The 25,159-nt window shown below is 43.8% G+C and overlaps 1 pseudogene; it reads right to left on the reverse strand.

Annotated features, from left to right (window-relative positions):
* Positions 1–23,517: 23,517 nt before the first annotated feature.
* On the reverse strand, positions 23,518–23,636 carry LOC134981704 (5S ribosomal RNA; annotated as a pseudogene).
* Between the last annotated feature and the right edge of the window lie 1,523 nt (positions 23,637–25,159).

A 25,159-nucleotide genomic window follows, 5' to 3' on the forward strand; every position in this document is an offset into this window, starting at 1 on the left:
TTTTCACATGTTCCAAAAACACATGAAGAGCCTATTAAAAAATAGGACAAATAGGAATCAATATTCAATGGCTCTTCAGTGTTCAATCAGAATAATTTGTTTGAATATATTAGCATGCCTGTAAAATACTTGCCTGGGTTGTTAATATGTTATTTCATGCCATCTAGTGGTCCAAAAGAAGTACAGGGTTTGCAAAGCAAGACGTACAAAATGTGTTGTGATAGTGAGGTTAAAATATTTATTTGCTGGATAATTATTTTCCATGCTGTTTAGAAGACATTGCTGCGTAGTTCTCTCAAAAGCTGAAATCCACTAAGGATTATAGTTTAATGCAAATGTTTTGGTTTTTATCAGTTAACATTAAAATGATCTACAATAAATCCTGGAGTCCTGGGCATTTAGGATTAGTATTTTTGTCACAGTCACAGATTAAGCACAATGGTGTATGGCGAATCACGCTCACATCAGTCCCCAGTATTTTGCACTTTACCCAGGTTAGTATCAGAATAGCACACAGCAACTGCAATGCTAGTACCAATGTCCAGTGGTTGGGTTCGTTATGCTGGCGGTTGGGATGCCATAGGTCAGAATACTGACTGCGGTATCCCGACAGTGAGAATCCCGACAGGGAGAAGGTACATATACTCACCTTCCCCCAATGGCCCCCTAACCATAACCCTCCCAGGATCCCTGCATAGATATTTTGACTCCCGGATCCTGACCAGGGTACCCATGCATTGAACTTTTGCCACTTTAGTGATTTAAATAAAATGCATATTTTGTACATGTGTGGTGAGACACATGGGATGGCCCAGTTGCAAAGTCTGTGTAGAGTCAAACCAGGATATGTGGCACAATTTGGGGATAGATGTATTAGGCACGCAGGTAGATGAGTGGAGATATGGTTTCCCAAAATCACCGTTCTCAGCAGTTGAATGTCTTTCCTTGAGACCTCAGAGATGGAATCAGCGATCCCCAGTGGTCTGGAATGGAGCTACATTTCCTGCGGGGAGTACAGGGCTGGGCTGTACTGAGGCAAACAGCAATTCCTTACAGTCCAATGGCGCCTCCCCTTTCCAAGTCCCGCATCTGCCACTGTGAATGCAAGCACAGCTGTCAGACAGCTTTCTGACTAAACTGAATTGCAGTCTGCCCATCACTTCAACAGATTGCGGCTGCCCCACTGCAAATAAGAAAAGAGAGAACCAAACAAAAGTAAATTGACAGGATGAAAGAACAGAGAAGCAGAAAAAGGGTGATTAGATTTGGGAATAAGAAATGAAGAGGAACAGCTAAAATAGGATGTTCAGTGAAAAAATGTCCCACAATGGCGCATCCACAGTTTAACTAATTCAACTTGTTAAATAAAGTCTTACTCTGAATGATGCAGAAATTCAGGTATTGGATTTTATGTTCTTTTTCAACATTTAGAATTTATATATCCTAAACCTACTTTATGTATGTATTTATGTATGTATGTATTTATTTATTTATGTATTTGCATGTTTATGGACCTTTCATGGACTATAAGCAATTGACAGTAGGTTACATACATTTGGAATTGATTACAGAATTTTTATATAGGAAACCAGCAGCTTCCTTTCAGTGGAATACATGGTTGCATGCATGATACGGCCATCTTCTTCTTGTTTACAGTACTTTTACATAGGAATACAACAACTTCCTGTCAATGGAACACATGCTGGAATGCATGTGGTGGCCATCTTCTACTTGTTTGCAGCACTTTTACATAGGAATCCAGCAACTTACTGTCAATGGAACGCATGCAGGAACACAAACGGTGGCCATTTTTCCTGTTTTCATTTTTTTTTTTTGTCATTTCCTACCACAAATTGAATCAGAGAAAGGTGGGGGGAAAGGACACACCTGGGGAGGCTTGTTTATCAACCAGGGGTATATATTTCTGATCTGTTGGCACTATTACAACACTTCTGATGGAGGACTGTTGTCCAAAATGCATCTAGAAGGTGACATGTGGAGACTTGGGCAAACCCCCGAGGACACCTACCTTTGCCTGACCAAAGAGTAGGAGCACTCGTGTCCGGAACTTTGCAGCTCCAGCTCTGTTTTATTTAGAGGAGGGTAATCGTGTTTGCAAGTGGCCCCTGTGTGGACCCACCCACTATTGTGGTGATATACGCTTTATACGCTTTTGTGTATATGTTAAATGTGAGTGCGATGGATAAATAAATTTTGACCTTGATTTAGCAACATTGCACTATCTTTCCTGTATTCTGTTTGGTTTTGAGATTGAAAAACTTACAGTACGTTGCAATCATTACAGTATATTCAATTTATGGATCATTCAAAGAGTAAGACTTTATTTAACAAGTTAAATTACTTATACTGTGAATGCGCCACTCACTGGCGTATCTATAACGGGTGCAGTGTGTGCGGTACACATGGGCACCTGTGTCTAGAGGGAGCCCCCACCATACACTCAGCACCCATTTTTCTTAATACTTAACCCTCTGGAGTCCCGCGCCGACATCAGCATCGCTGTGGAATCAGAGTAGCAGCCATTTTCACAGTGTTCTGTGCATGCGCAGTACAGAAATCACTGGAAAAATGGCTGCCGCACCACCTTCCCAGTGATCTGCGCATACGCAGTAGAGTCTGAGCCCTCTAGGGCTCAGACTCTCCAGCGCTGTCGGCAGTGAGGAGGGGGCCCAAACAGAGGAGGCAGCACAGGGTTCTCCTCCTCTCTTAAAGCACCCCTTGCACCACTGTGGGACATTTTTTCATTGACCTGTATATATTTGTTCCATCTAAAGGTGGAGGCTCAATTTTGTCTTTCACAGGCTCCAATAGCAGGTGTTTGCATAGATTTAAAATTATTTTCTTTGTTATAAAGCTAAAAGAGGAGGAACAGTTGGAACACCATGGGCCATGTGCTGCATATTACCTTAGAGAAGACAGTATGTGGCCATGTAATTTAAACATTATGCATCTCCCTCACCTTTTATCCACCTTAATACTTTAAAAAAATGCTTCATTGAAATACCCAAGTATTGTATATTATCACATTAATCCAGTATCGATATCCTGATTTCATGATTACAATACCGGTGTTGCAGTGATACAAGTGCAAACATTTGGCCAAAAAACCCTCATAAAATCCTGTATTTGCTCCTGTACCTTGGGTTTCTTGTTGCATCAAATATCATCACTCATCACAAATCCTAATGTTTAGCATTATATATGTACATTATATCATTATTACAGAATTTATGTGTAACACTGCTACCTGTATGCCCGCCCCAAACCATTGTAAAACCCTGGGAAAGGCTTCACCAATGCTTGACTTACGCGCCCAAGGTCAGTTAGCCAATGTCATTTTGCTGTGGTCTGTCTTCTGTTCAGATTCTTTCTCTTCTGGCACACTCCAGACTTTTAAAAGTACTTTCTTACCTATGCGATGTCTGTCGTGGATGGCGCAAAGGTCTGTGCGCGCTGTATCCACACGTCACTCCCAGAGGTCCGCCAGCGCTGATCCAGCATGAAGTCTTCTGCAGCGGCTGCTGTTTCTGTGCATAGAACTTAACAGCGCTGTCTTCTATTGTTTCAGTGTTTATTGCTCATTGTGCTTTTTTTTTGTGTTTGGGCCTAATCAGAGTTTCCCTCCAAGTCCAGACATGGGCGCTACCATTTTGGATTCCATCAGCTGATCCTCCACTGTGCAATCCTGGAGCTCCTTTCGTCAGCTGACTGCAACATCCAATGAATCCATACTGCAAGGTATAAAGATAACTTCCTGGGATTACCAATTCATCAGTACAACAGTCTCTATCCAGTAAGTAACAGCTCTGTGCTGAGTGCCTTCATTCCAGTGGCTTTGTATGATCCAGACCATCCCGATTCCACTCCGGCTTCCATTGTTATATGGACTTTGTCTTTCTTCAAAGCTATCAGTGTTAATATTCCGGATCAAGCCCGGTGAGCACTCCAGTCTGTTCTGGGTCCATTCCAGATGCTATTATATTTGAACTGTGTCTTTCTTCAATGTTATCAGTGTTAATATTCCGGATCAAGCCCGGTCAGCATTCCAGTCCATCCCGGTTACATTCCGGATGCTATTATATTTGAACTGTGTCTTTCTTCAAAACTATCAGAGTTAATAGTCCGGATCAAGCCCGGTCAGCACTCCAGTCCATCCCAGTTCCATTCTGGATAATTTTGTTATTTGAACTTTGTCTTTTTCAGTCCAATCCGGTCATCATTTATGTGGCTAACCTGGTATCTTTTGTCAGCATACAGTATCTGCAGTGAATCATGGATGTTGTTCTTCAATAAAAGCTTCATTTATTTTTATATCTACCTCTGGGTTTGTCACTGCTAGAACACCAACAATTATTTCAACTACATGCACCATACCTGGTTAAAGCCTCCTCAATTAATTTATACTCCCTCTGTTTTAGCTCCATCCACAAACGCCTGTCCACACCTAACTCAACCCTCAGGCGTGACATCTTCTGGAGCAAGGAGACAAGGGAGGTCATTCCAAGTTGATCGCTCGCTAGCAGTTTTTAGCAGCCGTGCAAATGCATCGTCTCTGCCCACCGAGGAGTGTATTTTCGCTTTGCAGAAGTGCGAACGCCTGTGCAGCAGAGCTCCTGCAAAAACATTTGTGCAAAACAAGACCAGCCTTGTACTTACTCTTCGTATGCGTTGATTCTAACGTTGGAGGGTTGGCTTTTGACGTCATACACCCGCCCAGTGTTCGCCCAGCCACACCTGCATTTTCCCTGGCACGCCTGTGTTTTTCTAAGCACTCCCTGAAAACAGTCAGTTACCACCCAGAAACGCCCCTTTCCTGTCAATCTTCTTGCGGCCACCAGTGCAAATGAAAACGTCGCTAGAACCTGTGCACAACCAAAAAGGGCTTTGTACCTGTATGTTGCCCGTGCGCATTGCGGTGCATACACATGTGCAGAAATTCCACTTTTTAGCCTGATCGCTGCGCTGCGAACAACGACAGCTAGCGATCAACTCGGAATGACCCCCAAAGACTCCACACCCTTCCTCAACTCAACTGTTATGTACAGCACAAAAATAAATTTTTACTTAATTCCAGTCCACGACTGCAATGTTGGGTTACCTGTTCTTTTTTTTAATGTAAAATTTCAGTTAAACAAATAAGGTAAGTACAAACTCCATCTAGACAGTTCAACTTATAAAATAACTAACTACCCTACTATATATTAAATTCATTTAAATAACCTTGGCTACTACCTTTTATAACTTCTCCCTTAGTCCTTGACTACTCACTGGGGCATTTCTAGAGAGGAGGAGGCCTGTGTGCAGACTCCCTCTAGGCCCCTCCTCTCTAGCCGGCAGCGCTGTATTTATGGGCACTAGGGTCCCTTTCCCAGTGATTCTGCAACACTGCTGCTATACCGCAGGACTCCGGCGGGTAAGTATTAAAAATAATGGGTTCAGGGAATGCGGTGTGGTCCCTCCATGGGCCCGTGTGCACCACAGACACTGCACCCATTAGAAATACCCCAGTGATTACTCACTATATTATACCCCTTTTCCACTGTAGCACAGGTCGCAGCCGTGTAGCCTGACACGGCTGCGACCCGTGTTACAGCCCCCTTTCCCACAGCGCTCACCAACCCGGTATATGGCCGGGGTTGGTGACGCTGCTAGTGACGTGGCAGGGGCTAGTGACATGACGTGGCAGGGGCAGCGCTGGGAGATCACATGATCTCCCAGCGCCACCCTCCCATACACTGTGAATGGGAGCCGTGTCGCTTCGACATGGCTCCCATTCACACTACACAGCTTACCGGGTTGAACACGCGTTCAAACCAGCAAGCTACCCGGGTAGGATTCCCGGATCACTTGATCCGGGAATTTGCAGGGGGACCCTTTTCCACTAGGGAAAAACACGGGTAAATGCATGCCCCTGCGCATTTACCCGTGTTTTAAAAGCTAGTGGAAAAGGGGTATAAGTTTCACTCTGTATATTAGTTTCACTCTGTGACACATCTACAACATGTAATGACAATGCATTTCCTTTATATGGATGTAATGAAGTCCGAGTTGGCCGGAGGTGCGCATTCCCAGCCGAACTCTTAAGTTTCTTAAAGTGGCCATCATTTTCAAGGAAATGTTTTTGCCTTGTACAGTATATGACTGCCGCTTTAAAAAAAAAAGTATGTTTGGCCGGGAACCCACACCTGCTGTCAACTCAGACTTCATTACATCCGGCCCCAGAATATAATTTTTCACAATAGTCCTATTAGTTGCAACTAAACAGTTGATGTGGTGGTGCACATATGTTCATTTGTTGGTTACTGTTTCAAGCCCAGGTTTGGGAATGATGCTTTTTGTAAAATCTATAATCAACTACTGTGTTTAAGCCAGCTTGTATTGAATATTTTGCTTACTATCTCCAGTGGTGTACCAAGGCAAGAGAATACTCTGGGTCTTTCTTATTGATAACCCATGGCTTTCTAATGGCTGAATTCTCAACCAAAATCAGGTAAAGCATACACACCACACGCTTTGCCTGATTTCGGTCGGGGATTCAGCAGGAGTCCAAGGGTTAGAAAGCACTGCTCTCAGCATACCATTATGAACCAACCGAAATCAGACAAAGCGTGTGGTGTGTTACTGGTTTGCCGGAAAGAAATAACAACATCAAAGCGCACACCACATGATGGAAACGGTATGAATCAGGAGTAACCATTTTTTGTTTACACTCATTTGGTAAAAAACAGCATTTCAATAGGTCCATGCTAATGGTACCAACATCTGTAATATTTTAACCTGTTATGTATGTCTAGTGTTCCTTTTTATGCACTGTGTCACTTTAATTGTGTGTTCAATCTATTCTGTGATACACATCTGAAGTATTAGCATTTGTATTTTATTCATGTATGTCCTCTAAAGGTTTAGTGTAATGTGTCACTTTATATCTTTCTTCCAATAAATGTGTATGAACCCTGTAAACCAGTGGTATACGTCATTTTTGGTATCTACAGTATAATAATATACCATCTTTCATGAACTAGAAACATTGTGATATCAACACTTCTATTGTCTAATAATCCAAGTACCGGTGTTTTACTTTTTCTTTGATATCTACAGTTTGCAGCACATTTTTTGTTTACTGCACAATTTATCCCCATCCATCCATTTTACAACACTGGTCAGCACTATGCCAATTGGTGAATTATCACTGAATATGCCCGAAAGCGAATGCACTCAAGCAGATCTCTACACTCTTTGAAAAAAAAAAATCTTTCTACAATAGAGGTGGGATGGAGGACAGAAGGGTCCTAGGCAAAGTTCGGTGAGGGCATGTTGTAGCAATTGTGATGCATGCAATCCTTCAGTTATGTAAATATGTAACTGTTCGGAGACATATAACTGAAGGCAAGCTTTTTTTTTTAATCAAATACATTATATAAAATGTTAGCTAGAAGCTGAATGGTTTCTATGGACAACTTATCCACTTATTCAATGCTCTGTTTATAAGGCTGGATACAGGTCCTCCATAATTACTTAGATGAAGGGAGCAATAAACACAAAGTAATGTATTTAATAAATGTTTCAGTAGCTCACACATAAGCCACTAAATTAGTCATTTCTTTTAATCCAGACCTGTTTCAGGTAAATGCGGAGTGTTTTTATTTTATCCTTTTATCTAACATACAAATTATGATTTAATAAAAAATATTCATTTGCGGTTTGAAAGTCATTCTATTCCATTGTTCAAGTTTTGCAGTCAATGTGTAGTTCCATAGACTGACTTCATTAAATGACAGCATAGAACGAGATGGTTATGATGTACTGAGATAGTGACACAGTGCACACGGAAGGTATCTTCACCAAGACTTAAGCTCAATCTCCATTAATGAAGAATAAAAAAATCGATCAATTGCAATATGCATATGCTAAAAGCATCGTTTGCATTGATTCATGACAGCCATAAAACTAAAGGTCGGAGATCCGAAGCCTTCTGCATATATAATATTGTACCTTGACATTCCCTGTTCTAAAGAATTCTCCTCCACAGGAACAATAAAGAAGTCTGTTTATGGCAGTTAATTTCATAAGAGTGCGCGGCAGCTCTCTGTGGTGTAATTATGCTTTTAGTCAGTACATTTTGAGGAGCCCTTTTCTTTGCCTACTTGCCAACTGTTATCAGCAGGCACTGAGGATACAGAAATGATATCCTACATTCTACACAGCGACAGTACAGTACTTCTGTTTTTAAGTGGTGACAATTCTGCATAGAACAGATGTGTAGGGTGACAAGAGGTGATATAGAAAATATAGGACCAATATTATTGAGCCACAAGTTCCAATTTTGAATTGTTTCCCCCCCCCCCTGTATTACAGAGAGCGTGGGTCAGTTTTCTTTTCTGTGTTGTAATCCTTCACCACTTTGTCATCAGTAACTATACTCTGAAACTCAGTATTACTGTATGTTAAAATATGGAAATACAGTTTATTGGTGCTTTTAAGTGCTGTTAACAAAACAGCATGTCATTGAAAAGAATAATAAGCAACAAGAATCAATACTCAACTTATATGTGAAGGTTTTTAACTACTGTATGTCCTTCATATCTTCATTCATCTGAGTGGGACCCGTTATTGAAATCTCATCCATCTCCCTTGCATAGAGGTGCATTACTACAACTAGCCGATGTGATGTGTGTGATAGACTAGCCATATTCTTTTCATAGAGACTTTCTTACAAAATAACGCTGTTTGGCATTTTGCAGTGTTGTAAATATGTGTTATCAGCTGCCTGAAAATGAAATAGAGCCGGCAACTACAATACTGGAAATAAGAATAATAGGGTAATGCACCTCCTTCCATAAAGGAGAAATTAAGGACAGCACCATATATGTGGGACAGAGTGCCCTACGACACCCAAGATCTCCAGCACAGGGTATAGTATGAAGAAATATAGTATGTGAAGTTTCAGTTATCAGATACCAACTGTAGTATATCTTCTGGGCATTTTCACTTATTTTGACACTGATGGCGGTAGAATTATTGCATGTAATTTGTGTCCAATCTTGGAGAGGAAGTGTCACACATGACCGCCACCTTTTCGATCGTGTCATTATTAGACAGACCTGATCACTATCTTGATTTAAAGGGCAGGTAAGGCCTGTTGCAGAATATACTTTTTTCAACATGCAGAAAGATTGTGGCAAAAAGCTTACTTTGCCCAGTTGCAGGTAAAACTTCTCACAAACAAGAGAGTACACTGTAACCACAAAGAGAAAAAATGACAACAATGACAATTTAAGCCACAGCACCCCCTACAGTCCCTCAGCGGTGCTGTACCAGGGTATTTATGCACCCTGAGATGGCCCTGCCTTTCCCGCTGCAGCACACAAGATGCATACCTCCCAACCATCCTGATTTGAGAGGGACAGTTGTGCATTTCAGGGACTTTCCCACTTGTAGGCTGCAGTTTGTCATGGTCAGGGGTATTTAGGAGCACTCTGTTGCTGCACTGTTCCGGGACAGGCTAGGGGCTGCCCAGAGTGGGCTATCCCCTGCTTGAGTGTGGGCTATCCCCTAGCATGATGAAAAATGGGGGTGTGGCATGTGGTTCACACCCCCCAGACATCAACCAGGGTGCATGGCCTACTTCACAATGCCACACACCCTTTCACATGTGTCCCGGGACCTGATTTTAAAATGGCCGAGAGCAAGAATCTAGGCACCAGGGGCCATCAGCCCAGGGAGGTGGTAACAGTTGCAGTGCCCTTTGTACAGTTTCTCAATCATAAACTCTTAATAAAGTGAAAAACTGGCACTTTAATGGGGAATTCAATTGTTTATCACGTCCACAGTTCTAAAATGAATGGGAGCTATTCAATTGTTTTTGACTGCACGTTACTTATCGTGGTTTTCTGCTTGCAGCCGCCTGGGGTGCTAGCAGAAATATGCCCAAAGTAAGGCTTGTGGTTACCTTATCCACATTTTGTCCCACTTTAGATGGGAGAAGCCACTTGACATGGCTAATCCCCTATAGAGACATGTTCTGTGTAACTGGTAGGAAAATTAGCTTCATCTTTTGAATATTAATGCATTTATGTATGTATGGGGCGGATACTCACCATTTTCCTGGCGTGGTGGGTCCAACGCAGGCGTGTCGAGGCGTTTGTAGGGCGGATGTCTGACGTCAGGACCGGGACCTTCATCACTGGATCCGTCGCACTGGGTGAGTAACTGCAGGCCTGGTATTGTTTAACGTGAAACTTTTTTAGCATAGCAGGGCTGCACAAGCGTTCACAGCCCTGCTATGCTAAAATACACTCCCCCATAGGCGGCGTCAGGTTGATCGCACGAATAGCAAAAAGTTGCTACGTGCGATCAACTCGGAATGACCCCCATAGTCTCTACTCTTTACTTGAGAAATCTAAAAGGAAAACTACAGTATGTTGTATACTAAATGAATACTTACCGCTGGGAGAAAATCATATAATGAATCTACAGTACATGTCTTATTCTAAAGGCACCTTTTTATATTTGGGGAAGTGTGAGAGTGTCCTGAGGAAGCTGGATCATCTCAACCAGCGAAACGCGTTGAGCCGTTTCTTTGTCCTGACATCTCAACAGCACCACAGGCTTTCCTGACACTCTGTGACACCATAATTGGGACCTTTTTCAAGCAGTATCCACCATTCTGGACGTATTCCTCCCTGCTAAAGAGGATAACCGACCCAGTTACATCACAGGTGGACACAATCTGCTTTTAGGATCACTGCAGCATCCACCATTCTGGACGTATTCCTCTATGCTAAAGAGGACAACTGACCCAGCAGTATCCACCGTTCTGGACGTATTCCTCCATGCTAAAGAGGACAACTGACCCAGTTACATCACAGGTGGACACAATCTGCTTCCAGGATCACTGCAGCATCCACCATTCTGGACGTATTCCTCTATGCTAAAGAGGACAACCGACCCAGGTACCTCACAAGTGGACACAATCTGCTTCTAGGATCACTGGTAAATACCTCACATCTGCAATTTTTCGGTTTATGCACAAATAACCGATTAGTGATAGACATCTCCAGTGATTCTGGTCCCTCTGAGTGTCAATAATTCGCCAAATGTGGACTCTTTAATAATTCAGGCACCTTGTGGCATTTACCATTGAAGTTTTTAATTATATTCTTATACCTTTTATTTTTCATTTATATTTACACATGTGAAATAAATGTGATATTTTATCTACTAAGCCTTTTGGATATTAGATTGTTTTTTATTATCATTTTTCATGATCAGCCAGCGCTGGTAGTTTTACATCTGTGTAAGTGACTCCGGGCCCGATTCACAAATGCCTTCACATCTGCAATTCAGTATGTAACAGCTGTGCAAAAATATGCAAATGCATTAAGGAATAATAGGTACAGCTGTACACTGTTATACACACTGGATGGAAGTAGAGGAGCTTGAGCAGAGCAGAGTGTCATATAGCTCACCAGCCAGTGAGGGTATATAGCTTGTGGGCAGTGGTGCAGGTTCACTGAAAACACTTTTGACAGCAGGTAATCGCAGGTGTCACTGGACCTAAGTGGAGGACTTCTGTCTTCCACTGTGGTGCTCTAACACAGCAACAAGATGGTGCCGCACATGTGCAGTACTTACACTGGTAGCCATCTTGGTACAGGGAATGAAGCCTCCCTGGAAGAATAATTTGTAGTCTGCACAGTAGCACACTCCTCTTTCAACACTACCCAGATTTTCGTTACACTATTTCAACAAATATTACACTATTAGGTGCTTATCCTTTACCACCCTTTTCCACGGATTTTCTTTACTTGATTCACCATCTTGTACACTATACTTCAAACATAGAGATTGAAGCATATCAGGCATATCATGTATACTCATATGATATATATATATATATATATATATATATATATATTTCTCATACGTCCTAGAGGATGCTGGGGACTCCAAAAGGACTATGGGGTATAGATGGGATCCGCAGGAGCTTAGGCACACTAAAAAGACTTTGACTGGGTGTGAACTGGCTCCTCCCTCTATGCCCCTCCCCCAGACCTCAGTTAGACTTTGTGCCCAGGAGTGACTGGACACACACTAGGGAAGCTCTACAGAGTTTCTCTAAAGACTTTATGTTAGGTTTTTATTTTCAGGCAGACCTGCTGGCTACAGGCTCCCTGCATCGTGGAAGTGAGGGGAGAGAAGTCAGACCTACTTCTTCTTAGTTCTAGGGCTCTGCTTCTCGGCTACTGGACACCATTAGCTCCAGAGGGTTCGATCACTTGGTTCGCCTAGCTGCTTGTTCCGGAGCCGCGCTGTCACCCGCCTCACAGAAGCCAGAAGAAAGAAGCCGGGTGAGTATGTGAAGAACAGAAGACTTCAGTGACGGCAGAAGACTTCAGTAACGGAGGTAACATGCAGCGGTCACGCTGCGCTCCATGCTCCCACACACCAACGGCACTCACAGGGTGCAGGGCGCTGGGGGGAGCGCTCTGGGCAGCAAGTTACTAGAAGTGTTTAATACCGCTGGCATAAGTGCAAGTTCTGTTCCTGGGCACTGTTACGATCCCCCGCCAGATATCGCAGCTGTCACGCTGCGCGCCATTGCTTCCACACGCCAACGGTTGTTACGAGGGTGCAGGGCGCTAGGGAGGGAGCACCCTGGGCAGCAATGTGTATATATAACTTTTTGGGGGTGACAGTGCATCTACATACCTCCCAACTTTCTTATCTTGTGGAGCGGGACCCTCACGCGGCGAAGCCGTGCGTGCTCCCGAAAAGGGGGCGTGGATTCACGGGAGGACCCACGATCGCGAGCCACGCCCCCGTTTTCGTCACTGAGGGGGCATGCCCAGCGCTCTGTGAGCCGCTGGCATGCCCCCTCTCCCTCTGTCTGCACTGAATAGACGCTGTGCACAGCGTCTATTCACAAGCAGAGCAGCGATTGACAGAGCCTCCCAACTGACCCCCCCCCCCCACCGCGGAACACTGTGGCCCGCGGGTGGGACAGCGGGACAGTCCCCAAAAAACGTGACTGTCCCGCGAAAATCGGGACAGTTGGGAGGTATGCATCTATACAGTGTCTTAACACTGTATAGGGCCCCCGTTGGCATGCACAAAGTTATGTTTTTGCGGGCTGGAGCACGCCGGGGGCGGGACTTAGCCCTCACTTCAGATACAGCGCCATTTTCTTGCTTGTCCCCGCCAAAAGCATGAAGGGGAACATTGTTTAGTGCTATTTAGAGAAATATAGCACTGTTTTAGACAAAAGGGGCTTATATACTGTGTGTTATAAATATATATATTTATATCTGTGTGTTCCCTGTCGGATACCCACTATAGTTTAGTCGACATGGGTCGACAGGTGTGAGTGCTCTGTCATTTATGCGGATCACAGTCCACATCGCCGACTATTGTTGGTACTTGATTCTGTAAATGCAGTGTCAGCAAGTCGGTAGTTGTATACTTGTCAAAAGTAAACACTGTATGGGAGACACAGTAGTATGCGGGCGGCACCGAATGTTATTACTGGGTGTTAATTAACATGCGGTAACTACCTATACCTGTATATATGTTATATGTATATGTAGGGTACGGTTCCGTGGGCCTGTAGCTCGTGCGCAGACATGGTAGTACATGTAAGGGGGTGTAATTGAACTTATTATGTATCTTCCTTCAGTCCCCTCGGAGTTACAAGTATGTTATTTTGCATGATTACTACTCCCTGCTGTCGACGAATACTAGGTTTTCTGTCGACCATAATGTTTCCTGGTAGATCCACAACTGGGGTTTCAGTACATGATCATACACAGTCAGAACACATTAATGTCATTAGGGAACCGTTGGTTTCGGATAATCCGCTTATATGTATGTATATATATATATATATATATATATTTATATATTTTTGATATGTGTGTAGTTGAGTATTACATTATGTATATTCATATTACGTGTTTAATGGATGCTGAAATAATAGTATTCCTTCTCATGTGCTGGTCGCTCTGTTGGAAAAGCTCTAGGTCGGCCGTGACAAGTTAGTGTCAGAAAGAAGCCCGAATGTTTATTCTTTTCCCGCTGCGGATAGAATACTGCAAAAGTCAACTCCTGGTCGACACAGGGCCCTGCCGCAAAGGATCGTACACAGGAAGCTAAGTGATATTTTATTCTTTACCTTGGAGTTATGTACATTGCCTGCACATGGGGGGAATGTGGTATTCGGAAAGGCATCCGGTAGATTTACCCTATAGAAAGAGGGGACGTGTCTTATGTTGATCCTTTTCTATAACCTGGCGACAGGTTGCAGTGCATCTGCTGTAGAAATACTGAGGCTGAATCTGGGAGATACTGGAGTGTTTCCCTGGGACGGTGTACCGCTGTTGGGGAGGCCTCGGTTCAGTCAATCTTGGCAGATACCGCGGGTAAGTCTGACTACGTGAGTTGGATTCCCTCACAACGGTGGGTGACGCATTTGGTTGTGGGATGCAGTCATTTTAACCAGTTTGATACTTTTCTTTTTTCCTTTTCGGTACAGATTGTGGAAGGTGGCAAGGTAAGAGTTCTGCAGCCTTATTAGGTTTTCGCAGAAGCGGATGTTGTTGTCTGTTGTCTACCACATCCAACGCATGTCGCTGGGTCTGTCTGGCTGGGGCTTACTCAGGTGGGAACTCATCTACTACTCTTCAGTCAGTCCGAGACTGGGCTGGGACCTGTGAGTTACTCTTAAAAAATAAAAAAAAGGGGGACATGCTGGGGTGTACAGATGATTCCCCTCACTGATTTTTTTGAATAGATCTTAGCGATTCCCCTTGGGAAGGGGAGGTAGTACGCGACGCCATACCAGAGTTGCGCCAGGCTCGGGACATTGTCCTGCTGTCTAAAAAAAAAAAAAAAAAGATTTTTAGAATCTAAAGTTTCTACTTATGAAGGTGCTTAGCACGTAAAGGTAGTAAGGGGGTTAAATGCGTTTTTCACCACATTTAGCTTACCTAGGTTGATATCCAGATTGTCTTTGCCATTTCATCGGAGTGATGGCAATATGCTGGGTTCCTTTTAATAGTAAGAGCCATTGTTATTCTGTACTGAGACACTCCCCTGGTTAAGGCGAGGTCAAGAAACAAGTGGTGCAAATCGTTGTTTCTCTCTGACTGTTCTTCGACACAGGGTATAGCTGTTGTTCCCAATGACGCAGATGTCGGAGGTGGATATCAGTGTAGATACTGCACGGTTCCTGTGGAAAGAGGTCTGAGGATTCAGAGTCAGATCAGTTTTGCAGTGACAATCCATCAATATGTTCCTTGAGGGAGTTGGTGTGGCCTAAGGGGCTTTTCGGTGAGCAGGACAACTGCCAGGGTGGTTTTCACGGGGCCAGTTGGAATTGTGGTCCGGTCTCACCTATACATGCGGACTATAATCCTAATGGCCAGGATATCGCTCCTGTTGTGTCTGCTCAGTTCTCACCTCCTAGAGGGACGAAGGTTCGGAATCCAGGATAAGATCCTGGTGTCCATGCATGCAGATTTCCGAGACTGGGGAGCAGTCCTTGCAAGAGAAGTATTTCCAGAGGAAAAGGTCAGGCTGGGAGGCTTGTCAGCAATAAGCTTTCTTGAATTAAGAGCTATTTTCAATGATCATATGCTTCGTGATCTGCCCGTGTTAATTCTGTCGGACGAATTGCCAACAGTGGTGTAAGTAAGCTGCTGGGGTGAAACAAGAAGCAAAGCGGCAATGGCAGAAGCCAAAAAAGGTTTTCCGCTGGGCGAAAAGACTGGTAAACGCTATATTAGCAGCCTTCGTTCCGGATGTGAGCGACGGAGAAATAGATTCCTCTGCAGACGCGATCTCCATCCAGGTGTAATACAGTCATCATCGAGAAGTTTTCACTGAAGTGACAAGTTTTTGAGGGGTGCCTCAAGTCGACATGTTGGCGTCTCGCCTCAACGAGAGATCTCAGGGATATTGTTCCAGGTCAGGGGACGCTCAAGCTATAGCAGTGGACGTCCTCGGGACACTTTGGGTGTTTTCAGTCGGTCTATGTGTCCCCTCCATTTTCACTCTTTGGTAGGTGATAAACGTAAGAAGAACAAAGGTTCAGGTGACCCTCATTGTTCCGGTCTAACCAAGGAGGGCTTGGTATCCAGTTCTTCGAGATTTACTCATAGAAGATCCATGGCCTCTTCCTCTACGTGAGGAACTGTTACAACAAGATCCGGACGTGTATCAAGACTTACCGCGGCTGCGCTTGACGGCGTGGCGGTTGAACGTCATATCCCTGCCAAAAAGGCTATTCCCAGTGAAGTCATTTCCACACTTCTTCAGCCTAGAAAAGTAGTAACGCCAAAGCCTTCCCAACATGTTTGGAGACAATATGTGTCTTGGTGTGAATCCAAGAAGGCTACTACGGAAAACTTTCAGTGAGGTCGTTCTTCTCCATTCTTTACAAGCAGGTGTGGGTGCAGGCCTAAAAGTTAGGCTCCATTTAAGTGCGGTTTTGGCCTTATAAATTTTCTTTTAAGAAAGAATTGACACCATTTCCGGAAGTTCGGACCTTCGTGAAAGGAGCACTGCACATCCAACCTCCATTTGTGCCCCCGTTGGGACCTTGACGTGGTGTTGTGTTTTCTTGTGTCACACTGTTTGGAACCTTTGTGAAAGGTTGTGTTAAAATTTCGGTTTTCGGGAAGTGGTCATGTTATTGGCTTTGGCGTCCACAAGGCGGGTGTCCGAAGTAGCGGCTTTGTCTCACAAGAGCCCTGTTTGTGCTTCCATGGGGATAGAGAGGAGTTGAGACCTCGGATAATAGTTCTGCCAAATGTGTTTTCTGGGTTTCGCAGAAATCAGCCTATTTTGATGCCGGTGGTCAATTAGGCATTAGCGGATTCAAAGTATCTTGACGTAGGCAGTGCTTTGAATATTTAGGTAGCCAATTTGGCTCAGATTGGGGAAACAGAGGCTCTGTTTGTCTGGTATGCTCCCAGCATGATTGGGGCGCTTGCGTCTTGTCAGTCTGTTACACGCTGGATCGGTGATAGGTGTCAGCATGCTCGTTCTATGGCTGGATTGTCGTTACCAAAGTCGGTGGAGACCCATTCTACTAGGAAGATGGGCTCTTCTTGGGCGGATGCCCGAGGAGTCTCGGCGGTTCAACTTTGCCGAGCGGCTACTTGGTCGGGTTCAAACACTTTTGCTATGCTCTACGAGTTTGATACCCTGGCTGATGGGGACCTTTTGTTGCTCAATCGGTGCTGCAGAGTTGTCCGCACTCTCCCGCCCGGTTTGGAGCTTTGGTATAAACCCCATGGTCCTTTTGGAGTCCCCAGCATCCTCTAGGACGTATGAGAAAATAGGATTTTAGTACCTACCGGTAAATCCTTTTCTCTTAGTCCGTAGAGGATGCTGGGCGCCCGTCCCAGTGCGTACTGTTTCTGCAGTTATTGGTTATGGTTACACTCTGGTGGTGTTTCTTTCTGTCAGGCTGTTGCTGACGTTGTCATGCCATAGCATGCAGTGTTTTTGTTATTGGTTGTGTTGACACTCAGGTTGTGTTACATATTCTCTCAGCATGTGGCTGTGTATTTTTTCATGCCGTTGGCTGGTATGTTCGTGGTGTGAGCTGGTATAACACTCACAGTGTTTAAACAATAAATTCTTTCCGCGAAATGTCCGTCTCTCCTGGGCACAGTTCCTATAACTGAGGTCTGGGGGAGGGGCATAGAGGGAGGAGCCAGTTCACACCCAGTCAAAGTCTTTTTAGTGTAGAAACTGCACATGCCATGGCAGAGATGGTGAATAAGTTTGCGGAAAGGGGGTACCCTCGCATAGAATTGGAGAAGACTAGGGATAGAGTGTTAGCTATTCCCAGGGATGAGACACTTAGAAGTATTAGAGAAACATCCTCAGAAACACCTTTTGTGCCTTGGGTAAATAGATACAACACTAGAAGCCAATTTACTAATAAGGTAGCAAAAAAATTCTGGCCTATAATCAATACAGATAAAAGCTTGCCTTCACTTAAAGACTTACGCCTTCTTTCTTGTTATAGTAGAGGCCGTAATTTGGGTGACCGTTTAATTAAAAGAGATGTCACTAGTCTAAAGAAGAAATCACAAACACATTTTTTGACCCAGAGGGCAGGATGTTATCGCTGCCTGGGGTGCACTACCTGCAGGTCCCTTATCCCAGGCAATACGTTCACTCACCCCCACTCCGGAAAAAAATATACAATAAGACATGCACTGACTTGTACCACTAAATTTGTCGTATATATCTTAACTTGTCCATGTGGACTAAGCTATATAGGTAAAACCGAACGACAATTTAGGGAACGGATGGCAGGACATAGATCAGCCATCAGGGCGGCCATAGAGTCAGGCGACAGTGACCAACCTGTAGCTCGGCATTTCGCTCAGGCTAAACATAGTATAGCCAGTTTGCGATCTAAATTGATTGATCATGTACCAGCTACTATTAGGGGAGGTAACCGAGGGAAAGCGCTTCTCCAACTGGAAAGTAGATCGATTTTCCAGTTGGACACCATAGCTCCAAGGGGTCTTAATGACACCCTGGGCCTGAAGTGTTTCATGTAACTTAGTAGTCATTTATTCACTTTAAGTGTTTTGAGAATAATTTTCGTCACCACTAGTTAGAGTATTGGGCTTGATAAGCCCTCTAGTAACGAGTCGGTTACATTACTTATTAAATGAGCAATTGGTAAAGTAATTACATTTAGTGGTAACGATACTTAATATCCCCATTAATACAAAGCTGTAGCTGAATACCACCATAGGTTACTGATTGTAACAGTTTTTAATTGCTTTTAAACAATAATGTTTTTGTCTATTTGTTTTTTGTTTATGTATCAGTTACCATGGTGATAACCTGATGACGCCGGACCGGACAGACTGGATGTACGCACACGGATGACGTCACAGAGCGGGACGGAGCGGCGTTCACGCCGCACGCCCGCACTGCAGCCGGAACCCGACACTGCGGCTCCCAGCTGGACCGGACCCGGCGATCTAATCAAGGTATGCCTAGGTATTTAAATGTGATAATTGGTTGTATTTGTTGTTATGCTATCCTGACGACGGGTGCTTACCCGAAACGTTGATGCCTTAATAAAAGCTCTCTATTTAACGTGAGTACAAGTCTCTGAGTGCCGCCATCCAGCCAATCTGCATTCCAGGATTATTTGCTTATGGAGGGCACCGGAGCATATACAGTATTATAAATACTAGTGCCGGATGATTTCATTTGCATATATATATATATATATATATATATATATAAACCAGTCAGTAACCAGATGGTCGGGATCACGGCAATTGAAATACCGAAGCCGGAATCCAGACACTGCTTGGAATGCCTGCGCCGGCATCCCGAATGAGATCACAATTCGGGCAATGGCATACTGACCGTCAGGATCCCAATTGATTGACTGGCAGGTTGCCAGAGAGGTGGGTTAGGCTGTGGGTGAGGGGAGGGTTAGGTTTACCCATCGGGATGCTGACTGCCAGCGACCCGAACACTGGCATATCATCCACAACCCCTACATGGGACCACCTGGTTTGTCAATGCATTATAATTGTTCCCACAATACCTAAAATTGCATTATACAGTATACCATGCTGTAGGGTAATATTATTTATATTGCTATATTAAAAATATTAAATATATGTAAATCTAAACATTAGCTGCTCACAATTGGTTAAAATTAAATAAATAGCTTATCTGATACAGATCTCCATATGCAGAGCAGGCGAATTATCACTTTCCATGGAACCCTAAACCTTTTCAGAATGATTTTCCAATACTGTAGATCCAAAAGCTCCAAAGCCATGTGAATTGTCAACATGGGACATATGTATGTATTGTTTCCTGAAAATTTGCTTTATCAAATTCCAGAACCACCTAGTTGATCCAGTAGAATAGAACAGGGAGTTTAACATCACTCTACACAGTTCACACAAAGTTTCCATGTGTTCTGTTCCAAACACAAATAACCCCCCCCCCTTCCCCGATCCCGTAGCAAATATGTTTTTTCCCTTGCAATCTAGCTAGACCAATGTAAAATATGTAGCACATAATGTATCAAATGCCTATTTTTGCATGGAGAAGTGGTTTTAAAAATTTCCTGAATCATCATTTTCATCATGGCACCCCTGGGTCAAAAGTTTCTTAATGATAATTAGTGTACTTAAGAAATATAACATGATCCACACTGCTCCACAGTTGGGAGCTGAAGGTTACACTGCAGTCCCTGGACGGAGCTTCAACCTCGGCTGTATCTTCGGCCCTGTGGGATATGTGTCCGCTCTGTTGAGGACGCCTGATACACTGGAGAGGAGCCACTGCAGTGAGACGCCACACAGCACCCTGGGACATGATCAAGGTACTTTCCCCTTTACTGATAGTGACCCTGTTGCTCATTCTGGCGGTCGGAGGCCTTACTCATCTTGCTACTGACGTGCTGCCTCTCTGCTGTTACATATACTACACTGCTGGACTGCTCTAAGATCGCCAATGCTGTAGAGCACCCGCCTCCTCGCACAGATCACCGAGTCATTATTGCTGGACATTTGAATCGTGTTCTGCTGAGTGCATGCCGTGGCACAGAACAGCGCTATAGGTGCTGTTTTTGTCTTTTACAACATATATCAATAATAGGCTTATTGTCATCACTTCCAGTTGTTCCGCTCGGTCACGTTGAAATGTAACGTGGATACCTTCGACATATTGTTCCCACACGTCTTAGCTGCACGGGACTTTTGACATGCCTCTCTGCCTCTTGGTGATGTAATTCTCTAGATTGTCCTTTTAACTAATGTGACCCTCATCAATCTACTCTCTGCGCCAACTACTACAGCACATAGTGTATTTCTATCTTTTGTGACCTCACATGGAAAAATTCCTGGTGTCCACGCCTATGTCCTCCTCTGGCCCTACCTCGGGCGCTCGCAAGGATACCTTCCACAGGAATTCATCCGACTCTGACTGCTCCACCACCCGCTCTCGTTCCCAACGGAAACGTACCAACACTACGGCTACTAAACAGCCTAAAATGAAACCTACAGATATTGCAGCGGTGTTGGGGCCTCTCCTAGATGAAAAATTGGTGGGCATTAAGGAGGCCATTGACTCCACCTTGACCCAACTGACCCAAGATAATGGCCGTCTGGATGATGTCGAGCAGAGGGTCTCGACGCTGGAAGACGACCTACAGTCTGCACAGACCACTATAGAGGCGCACAAACTACGGAAATTAAGGGCCTCACTGATAAGCTTGATGACTTAGAGAATCAGAGCCGTCAAAATAACCTGAGGGTGGAGGGCATTCCGGAATCGGTGAGAGGCCATGCGTTGCTGGACCTTCTTTCTACATGGTTGCCTGAAAAATTGGACATGGACCTGCACGGATCACCTTTAGCCATCGAAAGGGCTCATCATTTGGGACCTGAGCGTAGAGACTCTGCTGGACGCCCTCGCCCTGTTATTATGAGAATTCTCAATTACGCGGACAAAACCAAGCTATTAGATCACTATCGTAAGTCGGAAACTCTACTTTACCATGGTGAAAGATTGCTTATATTCCAGGACTTCTCCACCTATGTCGCTAATAGGCGCAGAAAGTTCGCCCCAATATGCAAACAGCTATTTGAAGATAAAGTCAAGTACTCATTGCTATACCCAGCCCGCCTTCGAGTCTTTCAAAATGGAAAACCGCTTTTCTTCGATGATCCATTGGCGGCAAAGGCCCACTTTGCTACTCCTGATACTTGACTTTTAAATCCTTCTTAAATGTTTGCTCTCCTTCTCAAGTGTTATCACCTATGGGTCACACGGTGATAAGGGTACAATGTTGGCATACCATCTATGTATGCCAGAGGCTATACCTCTACTTGTTTTATGTTTGTTGGATTGTTGTTCTTGAATGTTTGTTTTTGTTTCTATTTTGCCTGCTGGATTGATAGGTCTCGCTCCTCCATAGGTTGGCCCCTCCTTGCTCGCTGGGACTGGGAGGGACACCGCTTTAACTATGATATCTTGCTGCTCTACTCTCCTCTTGTGGGGATAAGGTAGTATGACTAACAATACCACTTCCCAACCCTCTGACCCGGTAACCGCCGCACTCTTTGATTTTAATATAATATCCTGGAATGTGGAGGGTCTTAATAGCCCCATCAAACGGAAAAAGGTGCTTGCACACCTCTCTCGTATGATCCCTCACATTGTATTTTTGCAGGAGACACACTGGCTACATGAATCCTCTGTCTCCTTGAAAGCCCCTTGGATTGGGGATTGTATCTCTGCTCCTTATACTAACAAAACCAGGGGTGTTGCTATCCTCTTTCATAGAAATCTCCATTATTCCATTCTTAAAACATTTATCGATCCCGAGGGTAGATTTATCCTGTTGGATGTTTCTATTGATAACACAATTTATACCTTTTTTAAACCTTTATGCACCTACTGGATCTAATAACCTTTTTTTTGCAGATGTTCTCCAGAGAGTCTTATCTTGGGGAGGTCAGAATTTGATTTTAGGGGGTGACTTCAACACGGTCATTGATCCATCCATAGACAGATCAGGGGTGAGTACCAACAGACCCGGACCATCTTCCAATCTTCTTCTCTCCTTCTATTCTCAACTTGCTTTACTAGATCCTTGGCGTATACATCATCCCCTCCATCGAGACTATTCTTTTTACTCACATCCACATTCTACCCACTCTCGCATTGATTATTTATTCTTATCTAAACATCTTTTCTTTAAAGTATCTCACACCTTGATCAAGGACATTATTATTTCAGACCATGCTCCCGTAACTCTTTCCCTACACTTAGCTTTACCTCAATGTATCTCCAAATGTTGGATATTCCCGGCATATCTCATACACTCTGAGGATTTCTTGCTACATCTTAAACACGAAGGAAGGAGGGACTACCGCACAGGATATAATGAGTATAGATAAATGATGTTTTACAACCAAAATAAATAATACCAGAAAACAATGTTTTCTAATTCTAATATTGCTTGGTGGTGCACCCTGAGTCAGTATGAGAACATGAGAAATTACGGAGAAAAGAAGACTCTTTTGTGGGCGCACTCTTTGACTTGAAATGAATTTTAAATAATGGTCAGAATAGATTAAAAGTGTAAATTTTTAATAATTCAACAAGATTAAGATAACAAGTGGTTCATGAAGAAGATAATGATCAAAGAAGATGATAGTATATATATATTCAGATAGTACAAAGTACTTGATACACAATGAAAACTAAATTCTGACTGATAGAGGAGATTGAGTGTTTATAAACAAATTGTTTAGATTTTTAAACGGCACGTTCTACCACATTATAACCTGTTCCCTGTCAGTGTCAAATTCGAAATAAATACAACAGTCCAGATGCTGGTTAATCTTATCGATAATAAAGGGTGGAAAGTAAGGTGGCAGTGCGAATCATCTGTCAGTGTTAGACACTATAGGGCTAGACCAATGGGCTCTACTAAACTGAGTATTCCTCAATGGTCGCCCATTTGAGTACTGACCCAGCCCGACACTGATTAGCTTCCGAGATCAGACGGCTTCGGGCGTTTCCAGTGTGGTATGATAGTAGAGAAATTTGAACAATAATTGGAAGCTCTGGAATCACTGATGAGAGTCCACGAAATTACATAGTTATTTAAGACAGATATTAGAGGTAGAGGAAGCCAGATGGATCTGCTGCCAATGTTAGACAGGTGCTTGGCCCTGAATCAAATGGTGAGAGTCCACGAAATACAGAGATGAATGAAAATAGCAGGAATAGATTTCATAGATGGGGAAATGAGTCAGGAAAGCTTCTGGCTAATCTAGTCAGAGGACCTCGAAACAAAACATGGGTCGATGCGTTACACAGTTCTGGAACTATCCTTTCCAATCCAACTGACATCTGTTCTGCTTTTATGCGCTTCTATAAACCTCTTTATACTGCGGATGCTGATAGTGCGCTAGATGGCCAATCCTTTTTGAACGAAGCACAGTTGCCGGAGCTCACATTGGAGAAGAGGGACTTATTAGATGCTCCTATCACCGATGATGAGGTTCAGGCCATCATTAAATCCCTCCCTAATGGGAAGAGCCCTGGGCCTGATGGCTTCAGTGCCGAATTCTATAAGATGCTAATTGCCAACATACTCCCTGTTCTAACTAAGCTATATAACCATATCCTTAAGACAGGAGAGACTCTCCTCCATTTTAATGAGGCAAGACTCATTGTTCTTGCAAAGCCTGGCAAAGATCCCACCCTGGTAGGTTCTTACCGCCCTATCTCGCTCCTCAATCAGGATTTTAAAATCCTGACTAAAATAATGGCTAACAGATTACAGACCTGCTTGCCCCGCCTAATTTCACCTGCACAGATGGGTTTTGTCAAGGGTAGACAGTCCACACAAGGAATAAGAGCAGCCTTGGCTGCAATATCTCACACTCATCTCTGTCAGGCCAAAAGTAATATTATTATAAATCTAGATGCAGAAAAGGCGTTTGAGAAGATCGCCTGGCCTCATCTGACTAGAGTGCTTACCTACCAACGCTTTGGCCCATTGTTTCGTAACTTGGTGCAGACCATTTACACTATTTCTGTGGCACAAGTTTTAGTCAACAGTGTTGCATCCGCCCCCTTCACGTTGGAAAGAGGCACCAGACAGGGATGCCCATTATCTCCACTTCTTTTTAATTTGGCGTTGGAGCCCCTTATCAGGTTTATTCTGTTGCATAGGGAATACAAAGGCATTGCAGTGGGCACTCAGGAATTGAAGGTGGTGGCATTCGCTTATGACCTTCTTCTTTTTCTATCCAACCCCCACTTTTCGATTCCCCAGTTGATCACCACAATTGACCGCTTTTCTTCTTTCGCTGGATTTTCTGTTAATTACGGAAAGTCGGAGGCATTGGCCATATTTGGACAGGTGAAAACGGGAAGGGGGGACACCTTTCCTTTTAAATGGGCGGCTACTTATATAACTTTTCTAGGTGTAGCGCTCCCCTCAAATCCATATCACTTGTATCGATACAATATTACTCCAGTTTTGCGTAAGATTAAAACTGAGCTTGATCTTTGGCAGACCATTCCTCTAAACTTGCTGGGACGCTGCAACCTG

Source organism: Pseudophryne corroboree, chromosome 12 (assembly GCF_028390025.1).
Source record: "Pseudophryne corroboree isolate aPseCor3 chromosome 12, aPseCor3.hap2, whole genome shotgun sequence".
NCBI lineage: Eukaryota > Metazoa > Chordata > Amphibia > Anura > Myobatrachidae > Pseudophryne > Pseudophryne corroboree.